This window comes from Lemur catta, chromosome 12 (genome assembly GCF_020740605.2).
Source record: "Lemur catta isolate mLemCat1 chromosome 12, mLemCat1.pri, whole genome shotgun sequence".
Taxonomy (NCBI): Eukaryota; Metazoa; Chordata; class Mammalia; order Primates; family Lemuridae; genus Lemur; species Lemur catta.
Genome location: NC_059139.1, coordinates 20,779,824 through 20,803,204, shown reverse-complemented (window position 1 = coordinate 20,803,204; position 23,381 = coordinate 20,779,824). Strand labels below are relative to the sequence as shown.

Below are 23,381 nucleotides of genomic sequence, written 5' to 3'. Positions count from 1 at the left end.
GGTTGAGGAGGTCTCTCTGGGTCACTTAGCAACAGCTTTCACAGAGCCCCCCTCACTCGGGGACAGCATGTACCTTCTAGCCCCATCCTCCTTCACAAGGAGAGTGAATAGATCCAGGGCACACAGCTCCATCCTGGTGGTACCAACCTAAGCAGGTGCTTATAAAACCTGGAACAGACCAATGGATATGGAACACTGTGGATGTGTGTGTACAAATATCCAACAGCAAAGCTGTCTGCGGGTTTAAAGGTGAACGTGACAACTGTGGTGGGCTGATTAATGGTCCCCCAAAGATTTCCACATCCTAATCTCTGACACTTGTGGATGTTTCCCCACATGGCAGAAGGGACTTTGCAGGCATGATTAAGCTAAGGACTTTGAGATGAGGCGGTTATGCTGGATTACAAGGGAGGGGGGAAGGGTGTACTCAGAAGGGTCCTTACAAGAGGGAGGCAGGCGCCCAGGTCAGAGAGAGGTTGGAAGATGTTACGCTGCTGCCGTCAAAGGTGGAGGAAGGGGCCACGAGCTGGGGAACGCAGGCAGCTCTAGGAGCTGGAAAGCACAGGGAAAGGGTGTCCAGAAGAAACACAGCCTTCCGGACAGCTCGATGTTAGCCTAGTAAAACCTATGTTTGAGTCCTGCCCTCTAGGACTAATAATAATTTTGCATTGTTTTAAGCCACTAAGTTTGTAGAGATCTGTTACAGCAGCAGTAGAAACTAACAACAACAAAGGTGGGTGAGGATCCATGCTTTTGTGTGGGTAATCGCAAAAGAGGAGGCACAAACACACTGCTCCTCACTCATCCTGAGAACAGAGCCGGCTAATGCGAAAGGCAGGGGAAAGACAGGCTTGAAGCAGACCTCCCGTCAGAACTGAGGCTGTGGGATGGCAAGTGCCCACGGCATGCCCCATCTGGGATTCGGCAACCCGGTCCTGCAAGTAGTCAGCGCTAACCTTTGGAATATGTGGGTATCATTGGCTGGAGGAAATCAATGTGTTGTTTGTGTTGACTTTCTCTTCTGGCGATTGGAGGAAATTCTCTCTGGCATCACTTGGCTCCACAGTCAACCCCTGATCCACTTGGTACACACTTGCTTCCTTATTTTGGAATCAGAGGCATTGACCTCTGTCTCCCTGTTCTGTCTCTGAGGACTGACAGCTCCCTGACCTCTGCCAGGCTGGGAATCTGCACTCCAGCCCAAATACATTCATCCAGACCTTGCTTTGGGCTGGACTTTCTGCCTGGTTGGACCCTGTGCCCTCTCACTGAAACTGGGCCTCTGGCTTGACCCCTGGCCTGTTCCATGAACATGTCTATGCTTTATGACACATTTGGCTCCTGCTGCCCTTCCCTGACCTTGTTTTGTTTGTCTGCCAGCTTGGCCTGACCTCTCAGACCTAGACCTTGACCTGGCAGCCAGGTCTTTTTCAACTCTGGGACTTGCTATGCAAAGCTGCCTTCCTGGCTAGTTCTCCCACCTGCTTAGTTTAGCATCCCCACATTAAAAGGAAGGTTTCTCTTCTGCAGCCCGCCTAGAAGAGTAGCTATGATGAATCAACGACCTATTCCAGTGCCAGGAACCATGCTGGCCTCTCTACACACATATCTCATTTGATTCTAAAATTCCCTGAGTGTGTTTGGAATATTGGTGCTCCAGGCCCATTCTTCTGGAAAACACACCTTCTTTCTTTCAAAGAAACGCTTCCACTGAGACCATCTGACCACAAGGCCATAGTGGGTGTCAACACGGTGGTTCCTCACAGCCCCCCACTCTCCTGGTTTGTGAGCTGAGCTGGCCAGAACACCCCAACTGCCCCTCCACCCTGGTGCTCATCCCAAGATGGGACACACGACTTCACTCCAGGAGCTGATCATGGGCCTTCACCAGAATATTTTTAATAGGAATTGGAGGGGAGGAGCCCTTTCCTGGGAAGGAGGTGAGGGGGCAGGCTGGGAAGTGGGAGCCAGGTCTCTAAGCTCATGGGTAGAGCTGGTTGAAGAGAATTCAATAGACCCAAGAATGCCAGAGTTACACAGAGAAAATAAACTTTGACAGCATAAAAGTCCCAGGAGAAGCACAAGGCTAGTGGTTCCAAATGTGGGCTCAGAGCCAGACTGCCTGGGTAACCTCGGGAAACTTTACCTCTTTGAATCTGAGTTTCCTCTTTTGTAAAAAGAAGATAATAATAGTGCTTAACTCATGGCACTGCTGTGGGGATTGAATGAATGAATGCATGTGAAGCATCTTGAACAGTGCTTGGCACATGGTCACCTCACAATAAATATTAACTATTATAAGCTACTCCAGTTGTCCATGAGGCTATCTCCACCCTTGTCCTGGCTTTGATTTGGTTACCAGAGCAAATGGTTTCCTCTTTTTGCCTAAGCTGGTGCTTGGTCTCTATTATTTGCAACCAGAAGAGTCCTGAGGAATGTAGTCATATCTCCCTAAATTCCTAAATTCCACGAGATGCTCTATGAAAAAACATTTCCAAAGTTGAGTAAGTTTGGTCACCTCTTAGATATTAATTGCATTTTCATTTATATGTTGCTCCCTTTTTGAGTCCAATTATATTTTAATATTTTAAAGGCTCTGAGGGACCCTACAATTAAAAAGCCATTTGAATTTCTCAACTTATTTAACTACGGTTCCCTTTTTCTCCTGTGATCTTTTTTTCCTATTCTGCAAAATTAACATTCCATGAATACACTTTGGTGTGATGAACAGAAAACCTAGAGGAGAAAACCAAAGGATCAAGTTGAATCTAGATCTGCTTGAATATCTTTTAACAGTTCTGCACATGTATGTACCTATATACACATACACAACACAGTCGTCATTAGTCATTTCAAAGGTAAGTTCTAGACACAATGATTTTGAGTTTGCTTTTCCATTTTAAGTGTAATTTTCCCAGAAAACACAGCTTTAAGTGCTTGCCCTTGCGGGTTCACATATACCATACAAAACTAAGTAGCAGAATTAAGGTTTCTAAAAACAAATTTGAAGGAAAGTTGTCAGACATTCAATGGCCTCTTCAGTGCAAAATTACAAGAAAGATGACTTTCCTTGTGTGGTAGTCAGAGCCAATTGCAGAAGAAATACTAGCTTGGGAGATGTTTTCATTCTAATTCACATTGTCAGATACCTTTGTCTTCATTTGTAAGATGGCCAAATTATTGCACAAGTCATTCACATGTCCCTCTGGGCCAAATTCTAACTTCTGATTATCCAAAACTGTGGGTCTTGAACTGTAGCTCAAATCTGGGAAACAGATATCATTATTATGATGATTATTATTATTGATTGATATTGATTGTTGGGGCCTAAGAATTGTCAGAGGGGACTTTTGGACCAAGGGAGAGACCTGGTTCCCTCTGGCAGCCTTACAATCTAAATTAGACTGAGTTGTATAACAGTTTTAGGCATCTGATATGGGACTTGCCAAATTTCATGGCTTCAGGCACACGGAATGCACATCCCTGTTCCAGGGAGGCTAAATATTTTTCCAAATCAGTAGATAAAACAAACTCCCTGACCTCAACTTACTTCCTGGCGCCTGGAGTCCTGAGTAGCTGATGAAGACTGTCTGTCTGCTATCAAGTGACAGGACACATTCAGGCTGGCTCCTGCGCTCAGGACCATGTGGTACCTGATCCCGTCTCCATCTTCAGAGCTAAGATTTTGGCCACAACTTAAAGATCTAAATCCAGAGGGCAGTGAGCCAGGGTTAGATACCATTAAATGCCATTGAATCAGCCTTGAAGGGCAACTGTGGCTTCTTAGTGCATGAGGCAATGTGCTACAGCCAGAGGCCGGTGAAAGCAGTGATCACAGACCCCAGGCAAATCATGTCTCTAACGTCATCCCTGAAATGGAGAGGTGTCTACACCACAGTCTTAAGTAAATACTATGCACAGATTGTGGACCTTACAGAGCCAACCAAGTAGGGAGTTAATCCGTCAAAGGGAACCTGAAGCTTTTGACCTAAGGGCTTGTGGGGTGGACACCTTAACAGTGACATCTACCGACTGCGTTAAACACTGCCCGCTCACAGATAAAATAAGAATTAACTAAGCCTTGAAGACTCAAAGGAATGTTAAATTGGGGGGGGGGGGGTTTCCCGTGGACAGTCTAGAGACAGATGGGATAAATTAATAGCAGAAGGGAGATCATAAGGATTAGAAAGTGTTTTAGAGTGTTATAGACTTAATAAAAATTAATTTGATAACATCACGAAGTCCTGTGAGTCTTTCCAGGAGAGCTGCTCTAGACTCATTAGGCACTGTGTTACAGCCTTTCTAAACCGTCAGCCCCTTCCGATGGCACTCATCTTGAGGATTTCCCTTTCCAGTCAATTCCATCTGCCGTTTGGACTCTTATGCATCTGCACTGATGTTCATGTGCGTGCATTTCTCCCCACCTTCTCCTCCCCCAGCCCCATCCTGTGAATAAGCCATGTTTGGTCAAGAAGCCTGGGTTCCCATTTCCTCTTTTTATTGAGTCATCTAAATAACTTTCTTTCCATCTTTCTTAACCATCTCCTGCTGAACCCAGGAATCTGTGCAGCCATATTTTCTCCTTCACATCCAACTTCACATAGCTGTAAATCACCCAGTGGCTCAGGTCCTGCAAGACACAAAAGCCCACTTTGTTGCAAACTTCTCTAAGGTGCACAGCCTCCGTTCTGCCCACCACGGCCACTGCGCTGAACCACCTGCTGTGGGCTCCTTGAGGGAACTGTTCTCCCCAGTGTGGGTCCTGACTGTAAACCCTCGGAAGCAAGGAGAGTGCCCCTTGCCTGTCCTGCACCCCTCAGGACCTATCTGGTACACTGCTATTGCATACAGGTGGCCTTTGATAAACGCGTTGGATGAATGAATGATGGAGAGGCTTGTTCTAATTCCAGGACATCAATGGACTGAGGTTTTGCTCAGAGCTATCATCATGCTCAAATACCTAAAATTGGAACCGTGGAAATTAAAAACTTTCAAAGAAAAACTGAGTTTGTTTTCCTGACCTTTTATATCATTGTCTATTTTAAAAAAATACTCCTTTTGAACATTTATCTCGGATCAGAACACAGTGCTCTAAGTTTCTATAGTTTTCTCTTTTAGAAAATGGGTCTAAGTTCTTCAGGAAAATGTCCAGAGAGGATCCTGAGCACTGAGAGTCAGGAGCTGGACTGGACACTGGCATCATCTCCCCAGATCTAAGGTAGGGACCTGCTTTGAAGAGTGGCAGCAGGAAACTAATTCAATTAATTTAGGAAAATAAATAAAACTTTGGTTTTTATCACTAAGATTCTCCTTTACTGCACTAAAAACTTTTCTACTGATTTTTGTGTAGTAGACTAAAATGTATGTATGAAAAACTGGTTTTATTAAAATGTCACAAAAGATTGGATGCTCATAATGTCTAAGTGCAATTATATATTTTTAGTTCTTTTGTTATTGCTTGCAACTAAGGGTAAGCCTCTAGGGGTTTTAGGATGGATTTTCACATTGTCTGATGTTATTTAGCAATTAGGAAAAATAGATTATCCAGATAAGCTCTGTTATAATTATTCAGTCTCGTCCCTTTTGGTATCTTTATTGGGGCCACTGGATGTCTGCCATTTGGTGGGAAGAATGATGTAAGAGTGACTAGATGGAAGTTTAAAGGGAAGATCTTCTAGGGCTCAGATAGAAAGATGACACGTGAACAATTTATTCCACAAGGGGTACCCAGCACATCTTGGTGCTTAATCCTGAACACTGGAGAGACAAAGATGACTCACCCTTTAGCCACATCCGTGGGTACAAGATAATGATGACTCCCAGGAAATGGCCATCCTGTTACTAAATGTTGAGGGCATTCTGACATGTTTACCATGTTGAGCTTCTGCCTCCATGGCCGACTGTGGCCTCCTCCTCTGAAGAGGGGTAGGTGGTCACTGCTTGTGTAACCAGCTGGGGGAAAACAGGAAATAGGGGAAAAGAGCTTAGGCGTTCTCTTGGGACAGGACTTGGAAGGTTTAGGTGTCGTTAGAGTCGCAGGAGCTGGGGAGTGAGGAAGCTCACTCCAGTGAACCATAAACAGGGCAGATGTGTCCAAAGGTTACTGTGCTCCCTGCTGCAGTCAGTAACGCTCTGCCTTTGGTTACATTGTACCTTTCAGGAAAGCCTCTCCTAAACAACATAACTTGGCTTGGCTGTGCTATACAGAGCATGAGTGAGAGGCCATGCTTCCCTGTTTAGGCCAGCTTTGTTAACAGGGAAGTGATGATCCCCCACCCAGAGTGGAGGTGGTGGCAGGGGAACATGGCAGACATCCCCCATAGGACAGTGACCCTTGAGGGACAAACATCAAGGATATGAGATTCTGCTGCTCCTCGCCCCCAGGAAATTCTCTTTCTAGCATTAACCTTGAAGGATCTGGTTACTATTGATTATAAAATTGAGAGTGAGAGGTAATTACTTAATAGGCACTACTATTTCCTAAATGAAATGATCTAATATGTGAAATAAAAGAAAGCAAGTCCCAGAGCAATCCTGCCCTGTGCTGAGTGCCCATTAAAACTTAATGTATTCATGCACTAATGTGAGTTCTCCCAAACACTGATCACACTGGGGGAAAAGGCATCTCAGCAAACTCAGTACTGGTCTGAACAAAGCACAGTACATGCTCCAAGGCTCCAAGGGGGAAGGGACCCGCTATTGAAAGATGATAGCATGTTTGTGGTTTAACAGCATTTCCTTTTCCAGAAAACATCAGCATTCTGAGATAGAGTTTAATTCTTGTATCTATAAACACCTCGGTGGTATCTTATAGCATTGCTCAATAAGCTACATATTTCATTTTGTATCCTATAATGATTTTCAAATCATTGACTGTCACATGGAACACACTAGGCCCCCAGTCAGTATATGTTAAATTGATTTGAACTTCAAAAGAAAATGTCAATGATGGTATTTCTGAATTTCAAACCGGCCCAGAGCAAAAATGAGAATTTGAATTTATCCCCATATGCCAACCCAAGGGCACATAATAGAGGCTATGCAATAGTCACTCAATAAATGTTGGCTCATGCAATGAAATTTAACAAAACAAAAACCCAGACTTTTGAAATATCTGATGAAAACTCTGAGTTCCTTCCTCATTTGGATGAAGTTTGCTCATGCTTGCCTCAGTTTGACTCGAGTTTCTCAATCTGTTGGGTTTTGTCTTTTTTTATATAATGTTCCTGGCATCATGTCAAAAAAAATCATAAAACAGCAGTCTTAAGACAATCAGCAGAACATCTGAATCATAACTAAAGCATAATTCAGGAATTTGAAATGCAAATAGACCATTTTTCTTGAAGTATCTGAACGAAAAAACACACAGTAAGTACAATGTGACAATACAGAAAGTTAAAGAGACTTGAACTTTAAGATATAGCAATTTTTTGCAGTGTTGAATTAATAAAACGGATACTTTCTGTACAATGATCTTTACTTTTGGTAATTTGAAAGCTGTCTCTAACCCTTGTAAATCAAAACAATGGATTAAATTGGATATGTAATAACTGATATCACCTAACAGAGGAATGATTATTCATTAAGATGACTGACATCTCTGTAACCAACTAAATCATTTTCCCCACATCCATCCCTTTTATTGAAATGTTTGTGTTGTTATTTTGAGATGTATTCCTGTGCTATGATTTGGGGTCTTATAATGAAAATTTAGGGGGCAACAAATAGCTATAGCATAAAGTTCTATTGGACAGTTCTGGTCTTGACCAAGAAAGATTGGTTTCCTGATTGAGAGATTTCTAAGATTGAGAGATTTTGTTAATCACATGCAAATGTTGGTCTATTTTATTTTCCCTGGGATAAGAACAGGCATCTTCATTGTAGAAGCTGTTCAGGTAGCCCCTCCATGCCACAAGTACTCCATAGCTTACTGAGCAGAGAAGCTGGTCAGGCCAAACAAACACCCCAAGTTTTCTTCCTCCCTCTTCTACTCCCAGTGACCACTGCACAGAAAATCACAGAAAAGTCATTTACATGTTGAACTTAAGAGCAGACAAGATGACAGATCTTCAGAGCCTTCCTTCCCTACTTGTTTGCCATCTTGCCTTCAACTCGCTTGAGACCACAGAGGGGATCTGTCGGAAAGCGGAGAGGGAACCTGGGAGACATGATACATAGACCTCTCCTCACTTGCCGGGCTAACCTGTGCCAATATGTATTCCACATACTAGCCTAGAAAACAGAGTAAGCCATTAAGAGAAAAAGACAAAAGACATTTCTATGAAGCGGGCATGGGTTGTTCTTGGGCCTTTTACTGAGGGAAGCCAGGGTCTGAATGGGACACCAGTGGAAGGCAGTGACCCTCAAGAAGCAATAGCAGCATGGGGACAGCCCCAAAGGCACAGCGGAGTGCTCAGGGAAAAGAAGAGATCAAAGGCAGACTTGCTTTACAATGCCGCCTGCACAGAGCCCGTGGTTTCCTACAGTAGGGCAGTGCTGTGCTTCCATCAAAATGCTTGAAACGGAAGCTCCTTGGCTACTGTCGCCTCCTGCTCCTAAAATATAACCAAAACCTCTTCTCTCAAATCCTTCTGGGTAAGTATAAAACAAGTTCCAACCAAGGAGGAGTTGGAGGATAAGTTCATGAACACCGGTGTATATGGGAATATCGCTGGTTATGTTACATATTGAGTTTGTTTGATTAGCTGCTTGTCTTACTCTATTATCCTAGCTCACTGAAAAGCAGAAAAGAAAGATTAATCCTTTATACAGTATCTATTATATATCCTCCTATAGGATAAACATTCATTTCATGTATCCCTCAATAATACTATTACTAATATCATCCCCTTTCCACAGCTGAGAAAATTGAGGCTCTGAGAAGTTAAACAACTTGACAAAGGCCTCACTGCCAATAAGTGGCAGATCCAAGACTCAAATCCAGATCTCCTGACTCCAAGTCCTGTGTTTATATCACAGTGAGGACACTGTAAAGAAGACAACACTACACAGGCAAACAAAGTTCTCCTCTTATGAAAGCGTGGGGTCATTTCTGAAAGCAAACGCCAGGAGTATACATTGAAACCATGTGGATGAATTCTAAGGCATTCTAAAGCTCCCTAATGTCTTGAAAGGCAGACTTGGTCCCTGCAATGCGCTGGAGTCGAGGCAGGGCCTCTATACTAGCCACTGGGCACTCACACTGTATCCTACGTCCCTGAGAGCTGTCGCCCCACTCCTGACTTCAGGGAGTCCCTGCAACTCTGAAGCAAAGCACATGCAACCTCTTGAGTTTCATTTTCAGAAGTTTTCAACTTTCCCTTAAAACATTCCAGCTGCTGGGCTGAGAATTCGCATTTATTGAGTTCACTGACGCAGAGAAGCATTCTTTAATACTTGGCCCTCCTCACAGCGCACATCCCAGTACCCTGAAGGAACCTTGCCTTGTGCACATGCTTGGAAGTGTACCATGGATTATAGCTTATTTTCTGAAGATTTCCACGAAATTTCCTCACTCTAAGACTTGTGAAACATTGGAAATTGAAGTTCTGTTGCCAGAGGAGTTTGTGGAATTCTGTTCTGTGAAAATAGAATTACAGAATTTTAAGGCTAAAAGAAATCTTCCAAGTCCACTCCTGCCAAAGGCAGGGCTGAATTGAAACCCTCACTGAGAGATACTGTATTTATTAACACGCTTCTCCTTCCCACCCTGTATCTTTCACGGCGCCCCCCCCATAGACACATGTAAAAAGAAAATACATAAATATTTTCTTTACTCAATTCTCTGCTTCATCTTTTCATTTCATTATTTATTTTCCTTTTGGAAACAGCAACTCCACTGTGATAGGTTTTCTAAGTGGATTTTGCCTTGTCCCTGCCAAATCAGAGGAACTATGACGTGACTGAGAAGAGTGGGGGTGGGCAGGCTGACTCATTCCCTCACTCCACTCTTAGCCTCCCCCAAGGAGGACGTTCCCATCTCCTCTGAACCCCCAGGTCTGTGAAGCACTACCAAGCCAGAGGCTTGAGTCTGCCTCTTCCTTTGGATGGATTGATCACGCTGTGGTGGCCTCAGCCAGAAGCTTTGAGGGGGATGGAAGCAAGACAGAATTTGAAAGAGAAGTGGGTTTGGAATAAAACCTTTGAGCACGCTCCTCCCTGTTCCTTGGCCTCCTGTGTGGATAGAATGGGCCTGAGGCCTCCAAAGAGCAAGTGGGAGACATGGTTGCAAATCACTGTCTACCAAAAACTTCTGAATAGTAGCAGGGAATTACTCTTGGTCTTGGCAGTGCTCTAGGGAATTAAGGGACATGGGCAGTAACACTGATGTGTTGGGGTGGGGGGTGGTCAGCATGGCTCCCCATAATGCCAGGGAAGTAGTGACAGCCATAATTAGCAAGAAAGTCTCCAGGGAGAAATGCACCAGCCAAGGGGCAGCCCTGCAGGGAGATTTCCTCCATGCCACCTCCTGGACAACCTGGGTGGACTCTATCCAGGACATTCGTGGGTTTTGTGACAGGTCCTCATGTGAAAAGAAGAGTAGATCTTACCTTTTTAGCTCCCAAAGCATAAACTAGGGTGACCCTATGGAGCAAAAAACTATAGCTCAATATAGAGAGAGTCATTTGAAAAACATTTCCAAAAATAGAATCGTCTCATGAAGTCATAGTGACCTCCTACTGCTTCAAATGTTCAAACAGAAAGCCAATCCAGGGGCTGGGGGCAAGTAAGGGAGGAATAGGTGAAGCACAGAGGATTTTAGGGGAGTGAAAATACTCTGTGTGACACTGTAATAGTAGATACATGTCACTATACATTTGTCCAAACCCACGGCACGTACAACAGCAAGAGTGAAGCCTAATGTCAGCTCTGGGCTTTGGATGATTATGATGTGCCAATGCAGGTCCACCAATTGTATCAAATATTCCGCTCTGGTGGGGAGTGTTGATAATGGGGGAGGCTATGCATGTGTAGGGGCCGAGGGTATATGGGAAATCTCCATATCTTCCCCTTAATTTTGCTGTGAACCTAAAACTGCTTTTAAAAATTTATCTTGAAAACAAAAACTCGATCTGACAAGCAGGTAAAAGAAACAATTCCTGGGTCAGTTGCGAGTTTTGACTGGTTGGCCTGTGAGTTTCCTACATAAATTAAGTGAATATTGGAGCTAGAAAAGTGTATCTTAGAAGGTAATCCTTCGAGATAAGTTGTCTGAAAACTTTGATCCAGTTTTTCTAAACAACTAGACTTCTTTGTTTCTCTTTACCTAGCTAAAAGGCATGTGCCCTTCCTACTCTGCTCATCAAACCCCAGGATTAATTGGTCAGCCCTGAAGAAAAACCATGAAGAGTAAAAGAAAAGACAGACCTTGTATGGGACTGATTCTTGCCTTCGTGTCTTGAGCATAGAGGAATCCAGTCACCAGAAACTTGTTTGTTGATTGACAGCAGAAAGTAGACTAGGTTTCACTGAAAATTTTTAAAATCTCATGTTATATAAGGTTTTAGGTAATAGGCTTATCCTCTGAAAATCTTAAAGACTTAAAAATATCTGTTATACTCCTTGTTAAAAGTGAGTACTATAGTAGGATGACTATAATCAAAAAGACAGATGATAAGAGTTGGTAAGGATGTAGAAAAGTTGGAATTCACATACATTTCTGGTGTGAATGTAAAATGGTACAGCCACTTTGGAAAGCAGTTTGGCAGTTCCTCATGTTAACTTAAAAAAATCACACAGTTTATAAATTTGGAAAGGAGAGGTTTATTTCTTATAAAGGGCTGCAGCCTGCCAGGTGGTCACTCTGACAAGCTGGGAAGCACAACCTCTAGCAGAGCCTAAAAACAGGCACTTCAAAGGAGGAGGGGCTGGGGATTTATGCTAAATGGGTTGACCAAGTATACATATTTAACAGGTGACAAGAGGAGCTATGAATATTAACAAAAGGGGGATTCCTAATGCCTGTGCATTGAACAAACATGCATGTTACACATGACCCATGTTTACCTTGGGGTGGACACCTAACATTTAAATGTCTTACCGTTAGGCCCTGTATATCAGAAGATCCTTTCAGGACACAAAGGCATTCAAGTGTGCCACCTCTATAAACCAACCAGAACCAGCCCATGGTTGGTCTCTTATCAGGAGTAAGTTACTGAAATCAGTCTCTTGTCCAATCAAAACTGTAGCTATTGCTTATGGAAGGGGGCGTCAGTTAGTCAGCCTCTGCGGTAGAAGAGCTGCAAATTGTTTTAGTATTGCTTATCTCAAGGCCAGTGCTTGTTTAGCTGCTAGAGAAAAAGAAAAATCTTGTGGCAGTTAAAATATAGTTTACTCTGTAAGTGTAGGGGTGTGTGACTTAACCCTTGCCTGGCATGGCCTTAGGTCCTATTTATAATTTGGCATCTTATTGCCATGAATAATCTATTCTGTCAGACTTATGATCTCTATTTTAAACATTAATGCTGATTAGTTGTGTGTTTAAATCTCAAAAGGGTCAGAGTATAACTAGGCATGTCCAACCTCTCATCCCATCATGGCCAGGAACTCAATTTTTAAGATTTTTCTTGGGTCCCCTTGGCCAATAATGGGTCTGTTTAGTTGGTTGTGAGCAAAGGGGATTAGAATTTTATTTTTAGTTTATGCTCAAAATATTAAGAGTTACCATATGTTACCATATGATAACTGTGTTAGTTATCTGTATGGGTTTGCTTACTCTAGCCATTCCATATAAATGGAATCATACAGTATGTGAACTTTGTGACTGGCTTCTTTCACTTAGCATAGTGTTCAAGGATCATTTATGTTGCAGCATTTACCAGAGTTACCAACAATTCCACTTCTAGGTATATACTCAAGAGAACTGAAAATACATGTATAAAAAATACCTGTACACAAATGTCTATTGCAGCATTGCTCGTAACAGTCAAAAGGTGGAAACAAACTAAAAGCCCATCAACTTAAAAATAAAGAAAATGTGGTATATCTATACAGTGGAATATTATTTGGCAATAAAAAGGAATAAAGAACTAGTAAATGCTACAACATAAATGATCCTTGAAAACTTCTTATTGAGGTGATGAGAATGTTCTGATATTAGATAGTGGTGATGGTTACACAACCATCTACTAAAAACCACTGAATTGTATACTTTTAAAGGGTAATTTTATGGTATATGAGTTTTATCTCAATTTTTTTTTGAAGCCTCCAACGGCTTCCCACAATACTTCAGATTTTATTCTAATTCTCTGTCATGGCCTACGAGGCCCTGACTCCTAACTCTCCTCACCACACTCCAACCATGTTGCCTTTCTTTCTGTTCCTGCAAAACAAGTTTATTCCTGCACCAGTGGCTCTCTCTGCCTGGAACACTATTGTCTCCATTTCATCCCACAACTGGCTTCTGTCATTCGGTCTCACCTCAGTTGTTGTCCCTGTAAAGTCCTTCATTGGCCACTGGAACTAACATTGCCCTCCTCCCCATGTTACTATCACATTATCCAGTTTAATTTTTTTGTATCACTTATTTTCCAAAAGTTTCTAATGTATTTGCTTAGCCATTTGCTGAATGCTCTAATGTATTTGTTTAGCAGTCTGCCTCAGCCACTACAACTTACCTGTCCAATACCAAGGCCACTAGCCACATTTCAAGTGTTCAGTGGCCACATGTGGATAGTGGCTACTAAATTGGACAGCACAGTACAACCGCTGTCATCTCAGAAAGTTCTGTCGGATAGCCCTGCACCAGAATGCACGTCCATCACAGCAGGTTCCTTATTTGTTTTGCTCACTGCTATTTCTCTGGCATCCAAACAGCGCCTGGCAAATAGTAGGCTCAGTAAACGGTAAGTGATAAATGAATCAATGAACTGGAGGGTGCATTTGGTGGGCAACAGTGGGATAGGAAGTGAAGGAATGCTGAAAACAACCTGAATGGGAAGGAAAATAGGAGCAAGAAAACAAAGTATTTATTTAGGTTCTTCTCATCTCTTTACTCTAATATTTTATAAATTAATCATGATAGTCTCAACAGAGAATGTTTTAATTATTTTAATTAGATTTTAGTAATTTTCCTGTTGGGAGAATGTGTTGAATAATGTAATTTGATACCAAATGGCATACCATTGTGAAAATTTATAGAACACTATACATTTTTTAGTTTACCATTAATTTTATTTTCATTTCCAATCTCCAATTCCAATTTCCAATTTCCAGTAGAGAGTACTATTGACAGGGTAGAAATTCAGTTTGATAAAGAGCCTTTGACGCTTAAAGAATTTTTTAATAATCATTCATTTTATCAAACTTAAGAGGTATGAACTGTATTTACTCTATGACCTTTTTTTTCCTTTAAATCATACTGAGTTCTAAAAACATGACTTAGCAGATAAAAATCATATGTTAAATAAACAGGTGACATTTCTTTGTTTTCCTAGTTTGTTCTCATCTTTTGGTTTGGTTTGGTTTGGTTTGGTTTTTACTGAGTGCTGACAATTTGAAAAGTCATTACCCAAAGTCTGATTGTAACTTTGCTACCACCTTCTGGCAAAATAGTGAACATCTTAGAATCTGGCTAGAATGAGTTTCCACAATTTTGTTTCTTGTTGTAAACTGCTTTCACTTGCATCTGCTGCAGCTAAACATAAAAGCTATTAAAAGGCAAAGATAACAGAGGAAAACAAGATCACAGACTATTCCGTCTCCAATACTGAAGAAATAAAGTTTTAAAATGTTTTTAATACCCAATATTCAAAAGTGGCAATATAAGAATAAAACAGAGGCCAAGAAAACAAGAAGAAAATTCAGAAGGAAACATTTTGAGGAAAACTCTCAACTGCGGAATCCCCCATGGCAGACTTGCCAGAGGCAGAAGTGATGCCCGGCCTCCTCCAAGGACCTGGGTTGAGCTGGGGGAACAGGTGAAGCCCCTGGGGTGGAACACACCAATGGCTGGGGGGGATGAGTCCCAGCAGGACATGTCAATGGCTCAGAAGAGAACGAAAGCTCAGGACTCCCACCAATGGCTGCAGTTGGTTCCAAAAGAGCTGACCCTGCCCACCACACCCTCCTCTCCACAGTGAACATGTACTGTTGGTATACAGAAAAATGAAGGTAAAGCAATACTCAGCTATCAAATTATCATTCAAAGGGAGTAAGACAAGTGGGTCCTAAACGAGATGGAGAAAATGTCAAGGAGAATTTACCCACACTACATAAGAGGAACTAGTTTTGGACAGAACTGCCCACACTATACATTGTATACAGAGAAATGCCACAGTGGTATACTAAAGCAATCTATAGCTACACACAACATGAACGAATCTCACATACAAAATGCTGAGTTAAAGAAGTCCAATGCAAAAGAATGCATCCTATAGATTTTATTTACATATCATAAAAACACACAGGCAAAATTAAACTATACTATTAGAAGTCAGAATACTGATTTCTCTGGCAGGAAATAGATGGGAGTAGGGCATGTCTGTCTCTAGTAACAGCACATACAACCCTCCCAATTCCTGACAATTTCACTCAAGTTTTTAATGGCCTTCCTATTGGCATTTCCATTAAAAAAATTCTAATTTTTGGTGCATATCAATTCTATAATAAATGCTTTACCTATTAAAAATACTATAATATGGTATTGTGTTATCCACAATTCACTCACTATAAAAAAGACCTCATTGTGCCGTATAAACAGTGTTGATTCTTGAGAAAGTCACATGTGGAGGGCAGCTACAGGAGTGAGGGCAGTTCAGCAGCGGAATCCAATTGTCTCCCTCCTATGAACTTGCTGGATCCCATCTCTCAAAATTGCTTTGTCTGTGGTCCCATTAGGAGAGAATCAACCAAGGCACACCCACAGGTTGCTGCCCATTTCATCTAATCATGGTGTATTGCCGTGTCTACTCACTTTGAGAGAGGAAGTATAGTGGTCAAAGTTCTTAGTTGCAGACAACAGAATCCAGTCCAGGTGGTTTTAAGCAGAAAGAGATTTGTTTGTGGGTATGTAGAGCTCACAGAATCATTGCAAGGGTTACAGAAACAGGGTGTAGATTGAGCTTCCAGGAATGAGTGCCAAACCACACCGTACAACCACCAAGGAAGCTGCTACCTCTCTCATGATCAGGAAATGCAGAATCAGAAAGCTACTTCTCCTGTTGGCCAAGAACGGCAGATTGCTTGACTCACTGATGCTATACTCTGGCGCATAGGCTGTTGACATTAGTGACAAGCCAGCAGCATAGCTGCCTCTTAAAGTGTTTGCTCAGAATTCTCTTAAGACAGTGCTTTTAAAACTTTAAGATGCTTACAAATCACCTGGAGATCTTGTTAAAATTGTAAATTTGCTTCAGAAAGTCTGAGGTGGGGCCTGAATTCTACATGTCTAATGAGCTCCCAGGTAAGGCAGATGCTACTGCTCCCAGAACCACACTTGGAGGAACAAGTCTAAGAGACGACCAGCCTAATCTCATCAAGCCTCACAACCCTTTCACCTTAGCCACCACCAGCGGTCCAAGCCCCCAGAGGATCTGTCATTATGGTCTCTTACCTACCCCTCCCCATGCTGGCCTATACACCCCCCTAATCTGACCCAATCTTTCATTTCTTCCACTGGGCCCTCTTTAATCAGATTCTGTCAGCAGTAAACTCTCTGGTATTCTAGTCTTCCCCAGAGTAGGAGACTAGGAGACAGGGCTGAGACTGGATGCAGAGGCTTAAAGATTGGGTGCAGGTGTTATAACCAGAGAGTTGATAACCACAGACAAGAACCAGCTTCAACCAGCTTGTCAGCTATCTCTGTCACCTTACGTGAACTCTGGCTAATTATAATATCATTTACATTGTGGTTTGAAAATTTCCCTGCCCTTGAAATCACCATGACCATTCCAAAACAACCATATATATAAAGTATGAAAATGAGAGGGAACCCAATTCTAGGAATTACTACCCAAATTCTTAGTAAAAGCCAACCCCTTAGCCTTGAATATTCCTCCCTTCAATTATTATAGGAAGACTTCAAAAGACCAAAAACTACTTTCCAGTGCAGCTGCTTTTTTTTCCCCTCCTCGTTATTGTTGTTATACAGCTGCTCTTTTTGAGCCTGCTTGTCCGCTCTCTGGACAGTGCACTTTAGCTTTCAATTTAAAAAAAGCTGGCGCTTGCTTGGCTTATGTGGTGCATCCTGAAATTCTTTTCTCCCAACTATCACCAAGAACCTGGAAAAAACCTCCACGTGCAGGGCACTAACACCCTCATTTGCCATGTATCTTGGAGGCAAGAGGCAAGACAGAGATTCTCCTTGCTTCTTCCAAAGTACACTTCTTGTCACAGTTTTCCTCCTTGGCCTCTTTGAAAAATTACACTGGAGAAATCTGTATCTTTTTTTTTTCTCCACTTTTTCCCTTTCTGGCAATACACTGGAGAAATCTAGCAGACACCACCTTAACCAAGCTATCCAAGTTGTCACCAGTAATAGAGCAAGTAAATATCATGTACCTCCTGATAAGCTATACTAAGAACCTACATCCCTTCTGTGGTATCCTTGCCAAAAATGCATAACCTGAATTTTAATCATCAGCATACATCAGACAACCCAAATTGAGAGATATTCTACAAAATAAGTGACCAATATGTTTCAAAAATGTCAAGCTCAAGAAAGATTTAATACTTCAATTTAGAGAGAACAAAGAAGACACAATGAAAAAAAGCCACTCCAAAAATTCTTTGATGTCATTGAGATCTCCAATCCACCAACATTATCATTTTTCAAGTATCCATCACTTAACCAGGCCCCCACATGTACTATCTTCCTTCTTTGCCCACCTTATATTCCACATCCAACACTTTAAATAAATATTCTCCTGTAAACACTTTTAACTTTCTTGAGTAGCTCACCCTCTGTGCCACTCACCTGCAAACTCAGTACTGCTTAAATCCACCCGAACAGTTGCATGTTGCTGGGAAAAATAAAAACAAAAACAAAAACATGCTGACTGGTCACATTTAAAATCATGAACACAAATCAGCACTAATACTCAAGTGGGCATTAACACTGCCAGATAACCCCTCGTCATGTCCCTGGCAAACGTACAATCCCACTGCTGAAGAAATCAAGTTTGGATCACATTTGGATCAGTACTTTTAGAGACACTTCATTGATGACATTCCAACAATTGTCGGGAGAGGGAGAAAGTGAAAGTTTGACATATTAATAGAATGTCTATGTGCCTTATTTTCTTTCTTATCCTGTATAATTGTAGTGTATTGTCATGATGCACACACAAAAAAACTGTCCTCTGGATTTGTAAAACATAAAATTCCAAAACATTTAGGTTACATGTTTGTCTTTATTTTCATGCACCAACCAGTCTTTCTTAGCAACGCTGTCTGATATTGCCTCCAAGATCAAGTCCCAAATTCAGAAAGGTCTCCTGGAAAAGATAATGATATTCCTTACACCAATGCTGATCAACATGTGTTACTGATGCAAAAGGAATTAAGTATAGAAATTGAGGTAGTGCCTAGAAACACTTACAGTAATTTGATATTGTTGCAACATCAAGCATGGGATCTGTTGTAAAGGACATAGACCAGTTCAGGTGTTGTCTAGCACTCGCATGGAGAGCTGCATGTGTGAGCTGAGTAGTAGGCATGAGCAGCAGGACCCTGCTACGTGTGATATTTTACATTTTTCTTCAGCTGTAGAAAAATGTTAAGTATTTCTTTTGATAACTTATTTTTATAATAATTTTAATTTGTAATCGAGTTAATTGTTTTAATTTATGGTTTACACTACCAGCTAAATCAAGGAAATAATTATATTAGCTCTTAATGTATTTGTTTATAATTTTTACCTTTTTATTAATGTTTACAATAATGATAGCATACAAACATGTTGGCGGTTTGGTTACTTCTCAGGAGAATAATCATCTATTTTTATTTTAAGTTTGAAATTACCTCAATCTTTCAGAAGAGTTGCGTGAATAGTATAAAAAATTCCCCATATATCCTTTACCCAATTTTTAACATTTTGTCAGTTTGCTTTACTATACATACACATATATACACACACACACACATAATTATATGCATGTGCATGTGCATGTACGTATGTTTTCCCCTAAGCCACTGGAGATCAACATGCCTTTCCCCTTTATCCCCTTGAATTTCCTCTGGTCACCCCTGTGAGCTGGTTTCTCTACTATGCATGGTATTAAAACTTAACACAGGAACAGTTTAGATACACATTATCCACTGGGAGTAGCACTGTCATCAATTCAATCTAGAACACATAAGTTTTAACAAGTAAGAAACAAGCTCATTTACCACATTAAAAACCAAATATTGAAAAAAATAATAAAAACCAAATATTGGTATATATGACTTTTATTCAAAACTACATTTAAGCATTTAATATGGGGAAATAGCTATCTCACTCTAACTTTCTGTTTAGTTTTGTTTACACTTAAAACAAACATGTAGCTTTTATTTTCTTTTTCCTTATGTTTGTTCTGATTATATTTATCAAAATGTTATTCCTTGTGTTTAAAATAAAACATTGAGACTTGTATCTTGCATTTTTTATATATTTTTCTAATAATTTTTTGTTGTATAATATTTAACAAAAATAGTGGTCCACGACCAATTGGAAATTAAGCCTTTCACCACAGATACTAACAATTTAGGCAGCTGCGGTCACCTTTAACATCTCCTAAACGGCCACCAGGTGGAGCCCAGGACCTTCTCCCTGACTGCTTGCATGACCCTAAGAATGGCATACTCCAGTTGAGTAATAATAAGGCATTTGGTAAGCTACAAAGTCTCCAGTGTAGACTGGCAGATTTGTCAGACCTTTCCTATCTATCATATCCACAGAGAAGGCACTCAGTCTTCCTTTTATGGGACGTTTGTAAATACTGAATATACAAATGAGGACATGTATTTTCATATAAGTACAGGTTTTGCCAATTGTTGGGAGGCTTCCCAAATGAATAGAATCATATCTATACACCAAAGCTGTTACAACTATTGTTATATCAAGAAGGCTGTTTGAGAGCCCTTTGTTCAATAAGTGACAAGAGCCAGCTACATCTATGCAAAATTATAAAGGAATGTATAAATAAAGCTTTTTCAATGCCCACTTCTCCCAGAATCAGGAGGGCAGTGGAATGGCAGAACAGAATTCTGAAAAACAACTAGCTGAAATCAGTTTATAGACCTTGAGAGGCCAGATGCCTTGTATGCAGACCTCATAAATATGAGATCCACAGCCAACAGAAAGACTCTCCCCCACACAGTATTAATAGACAGCCCAAAACACTTCCTGTTTTTCCCTCAGGAGCCACTCACAGGACATTCCTATATTCAATGACATGTTGAATGCTATGAAAAGGCACAAACAAAATATGTCGAAGCCTTCCATTCAGAGGTATAAGGATCCAACCCTGACGAGCCCTGCTATAGCTACAATCTACATGGACGTTCGTTCTCTGGAGAAATTCATTCCTTCAGCCTCACTGGGAGAATGATAACTAAGACCTATCTATCGCCAACACTTTTAAAAATTGCCAAGGCCTTTAGCTCTCTATACATTCTTCCTCTGTAAAAGACTTCTGCACCACTGGGGCAGACAGCAAGAAGAATGAAAACCTCTCTATGGCCAAGGTTGACACTATCTCCTGTGATGCATTGTCAAGGTTTCCAGGCCTGCCGCTGTGACTGGGAGTCTAATTTGCAAGTTGTATACCTACCTTGAGGGTTTGCTCTGGTCATGCTTCAAGCCTACCAACACCTAAGTACTCAGAAACTTCCGCATCTCCCTATCCAACTCTGATCTTGTTTTGCTTAGGCCACCTGGCAACCAAGTTTGTGGGTTGAACATGCTAGGAATGCCCACTCTGTCAAGGAAGAACACAGTGGAATGGCAGCCCATAGTAATCATCCATGCATAGAAATGGCCGGTAACTCATTGCTATTGCCAAAAATCTCAATCTCATATTCTTCCTCATCTTGATTCTCTCTTTGGGCTTGAGACAGTACAAAGAATATGTGGGCTTGGAATGGAGAGGAGTTTGCCTATTAAATTAGTGGGTCAAACTTTGAAGAACCCTTCTTTTTGGATTTATTCACTACATGATAACTTTAGCAGGTGGTTTTGATCATTCCTTGACTGTTTTTAGAGGCCTCACAGGGCAAGGAGGACCAAACCCACTAAAAATAACCAAGCAAAGTTCTTTTGCAAGGCCAAAGACAGAGGTCTGAAGACTTGGTCATTTGATTGTCCTTTGACTTTAACCAGGAGGGCCAGGTAACACAGGTTTTTAATCTGATCCATAGCAATTCTTTCTGCTAATCTTATTTGCCCATTATTAGGTTCCCAATTTGGAAAGACATCCTCAAATTAAGCCAATTCAAGGAGTGTGATTGATTAAAATATGCCATTTCCAAAGATACGGGTGAAGGTTTAGGAAAACCAAAGGGTAACCCAGAGTAACATCCCACAGCTGAAAGGCGAGACGAAGGAGTAGCTAATGGCACTCAGAAGAAACTCATTCAGAGGAAGTCACCTTGAGAGGAGTGGTGATAAGAAACACAGCCAGCGTGAGGCGACCCCACCCCACCAGGCCCTCTTTCACCATGAACCAAACTCAACCATATACACGTCACCCTCCCAGGATAGACAACAAGGTAAGAATGGACCAATGGGGACAGATGGAATATATATACAGATGGAAATTATATACAATATAATAATAATGTATATATTCCATCCAAGCCTTTTTGCCTTCAGCATCCTCTCTTGTCCTTCACCTGGTGGAAAGACTGAGTCCCTAACACAGAGTGGGAAGAAGTTTCCACCAACTACCATTTCATTGCAAGTTGATTATCAATTTTCTCATACATCCATATGAAACCTAAAACTTGAGCCAACATTGGTGTTATCCATGTAACTTTTACAAGAAAAGGAAGGAAGCCACAGAAAAAAGGGAGGGAGAAACAAGTGACATAAAATGTTGTTGCAACAATCCTGACTTCTGTGAGGTCATTCTATGTTGATCATTGTACTTCATAGCTGCCTTTTCCCATTGCCCATGCCAGGTTCTCCTTAGCCTCTCCCTGCACCTTAACGGGCCAGGGTTCTGTACCAATGGGCATTCCAAAATCTTCATTCTTACAGTGTCTGCATCTTTGAAGGTCTTCTATTCATAAATTACTGTTGCAGATTTTCATTCATCAGGACAATTGGTCTAGGAGTAGAAAAGGTGACCAATAAATCCCCTGGCTACCAAACATAGTTCTCCTTGCCACCATTGTGTAACAGTCCAGTTTCCCTTAGACAATCAAGATCAATTAATTCAAACAGTACAATAACCTCCTTCTTTGCCAATGTGACATGAGAAGCCCAAGACGGCCAAAACGCAATCTCCACTGCCAATGCATTGGAAGCACCCCTCTCTTCCACGATAGGTTCCCCAAACTTACATGCTTTTCAAAGAATTAAACATGAAGGGGCAAAAAGACATCTTTATAATAGAGAGATCAGGCAGTCACCACCTTAAATAACCTAGTGATCAAACCTCACATGACCAGTTGTTAAGCAACCAGGCCTGATGTGCATTCTGGTGTGAAGTAATAAGAACGCCAGCACACCCTATATAGCATTTGTGCATAAGACATTTGACCTGATCTGAGCCATGAAGAAACACACAGACAAATCCAGAATGTGGGACAAGTGGCCTGGACTTCTAATAAAAGTCCATCTTATGGAAAACAAAAATAGCAGGGAATTAGTCTAGATTAAAAGAGACGAGAGATTAATAACCAAATGAAGAGCATGAACTTTGATCAGATACTGGATCAGGGAAAGAAATAAAGAACATTTGGGGGAACTAGGGAAACTAAAATATTTACTGAATAGATGGACTTCTAATAAAAGTCCATCTTATGGAAAACAAAAATAGCAGGGAATTAGTCTAGATTAAAAGAGACAAGAGATTAATAACCAAATGAAGAGCATGAACTTTGATCAGATACTGGATCAGGGAAAGAAATAAAGAACATTTGGGGGAACTAGGGAAACTAAAATATTTACTGAATAGAAGAAACATTATTGAATTAATTTTTCTAAGTTGTGATAATATTGAGGTTAGGCAAAATGTTTTTATTCTTAGGAAAGGCACAGTGAAGTCCAATGGCTATCTCAAGGAAAAGCATTGGCAGAAGTGTTTGAATTGTGAACTGAACTAGTTGCTTTTTCCATGGAGCATCATTTTTACTTGCAAAAATGACTGACAAGCTGGTATTCAGACATGGATGTAGCAAACATTTCTCAAAAATGAACTGAGCCTGTCATCTCAAGGAAGACAACTAACAGCATT

General features: G+C 41.2%; 2 long non-coding RNA genes across 3 annotated transcripts; both read right to left on the bottom strand.

Moving 5' to 3' along the window:
* Positions 1-4,467: 4,467 nt before the first annotated feature.
* LOC123648080 lies at positions 4,468-13,910 on the bottom strand. 2 transcript variants are annotated; one of them, XR_006738481.1, is made up of 5 exons: positions 13,617-13,910; positions 12,041-12,239; positions 11,368-11,468; positions 5,781-5,952; positions 4,468-4,630 (listed from the first exon to the last, which is right to left on the bottom strand). It is a non-coding gene; the product is annotated as an uncharacterized LOC123648080 (long non-coding RNA). The 2 variants fall into 2 exon arrangements; XR_006738480.1 differs by lacking the exon at positions 13,617-13,910 and having other exon boundaries at positions 12,041-12,707.
* Positions 13,911-18,334: 4,424 nt separating this feature from the next.
* Positions 18,335-18,720, bottom strand: LOC123648079. Its single transcript, XR_006738479.1, has 2 exons — positions 18,539-18,720; positions 18,335-18,434 (listed from the first exon to the last, which is right to left on the bottom strand). It is a non-coding gene; the product is annotated as an uncharacterized LOC123648079 (long non-coding RNA).
* Positions 18,721-23,381: the final 4,661 nt, after the last annotated feature.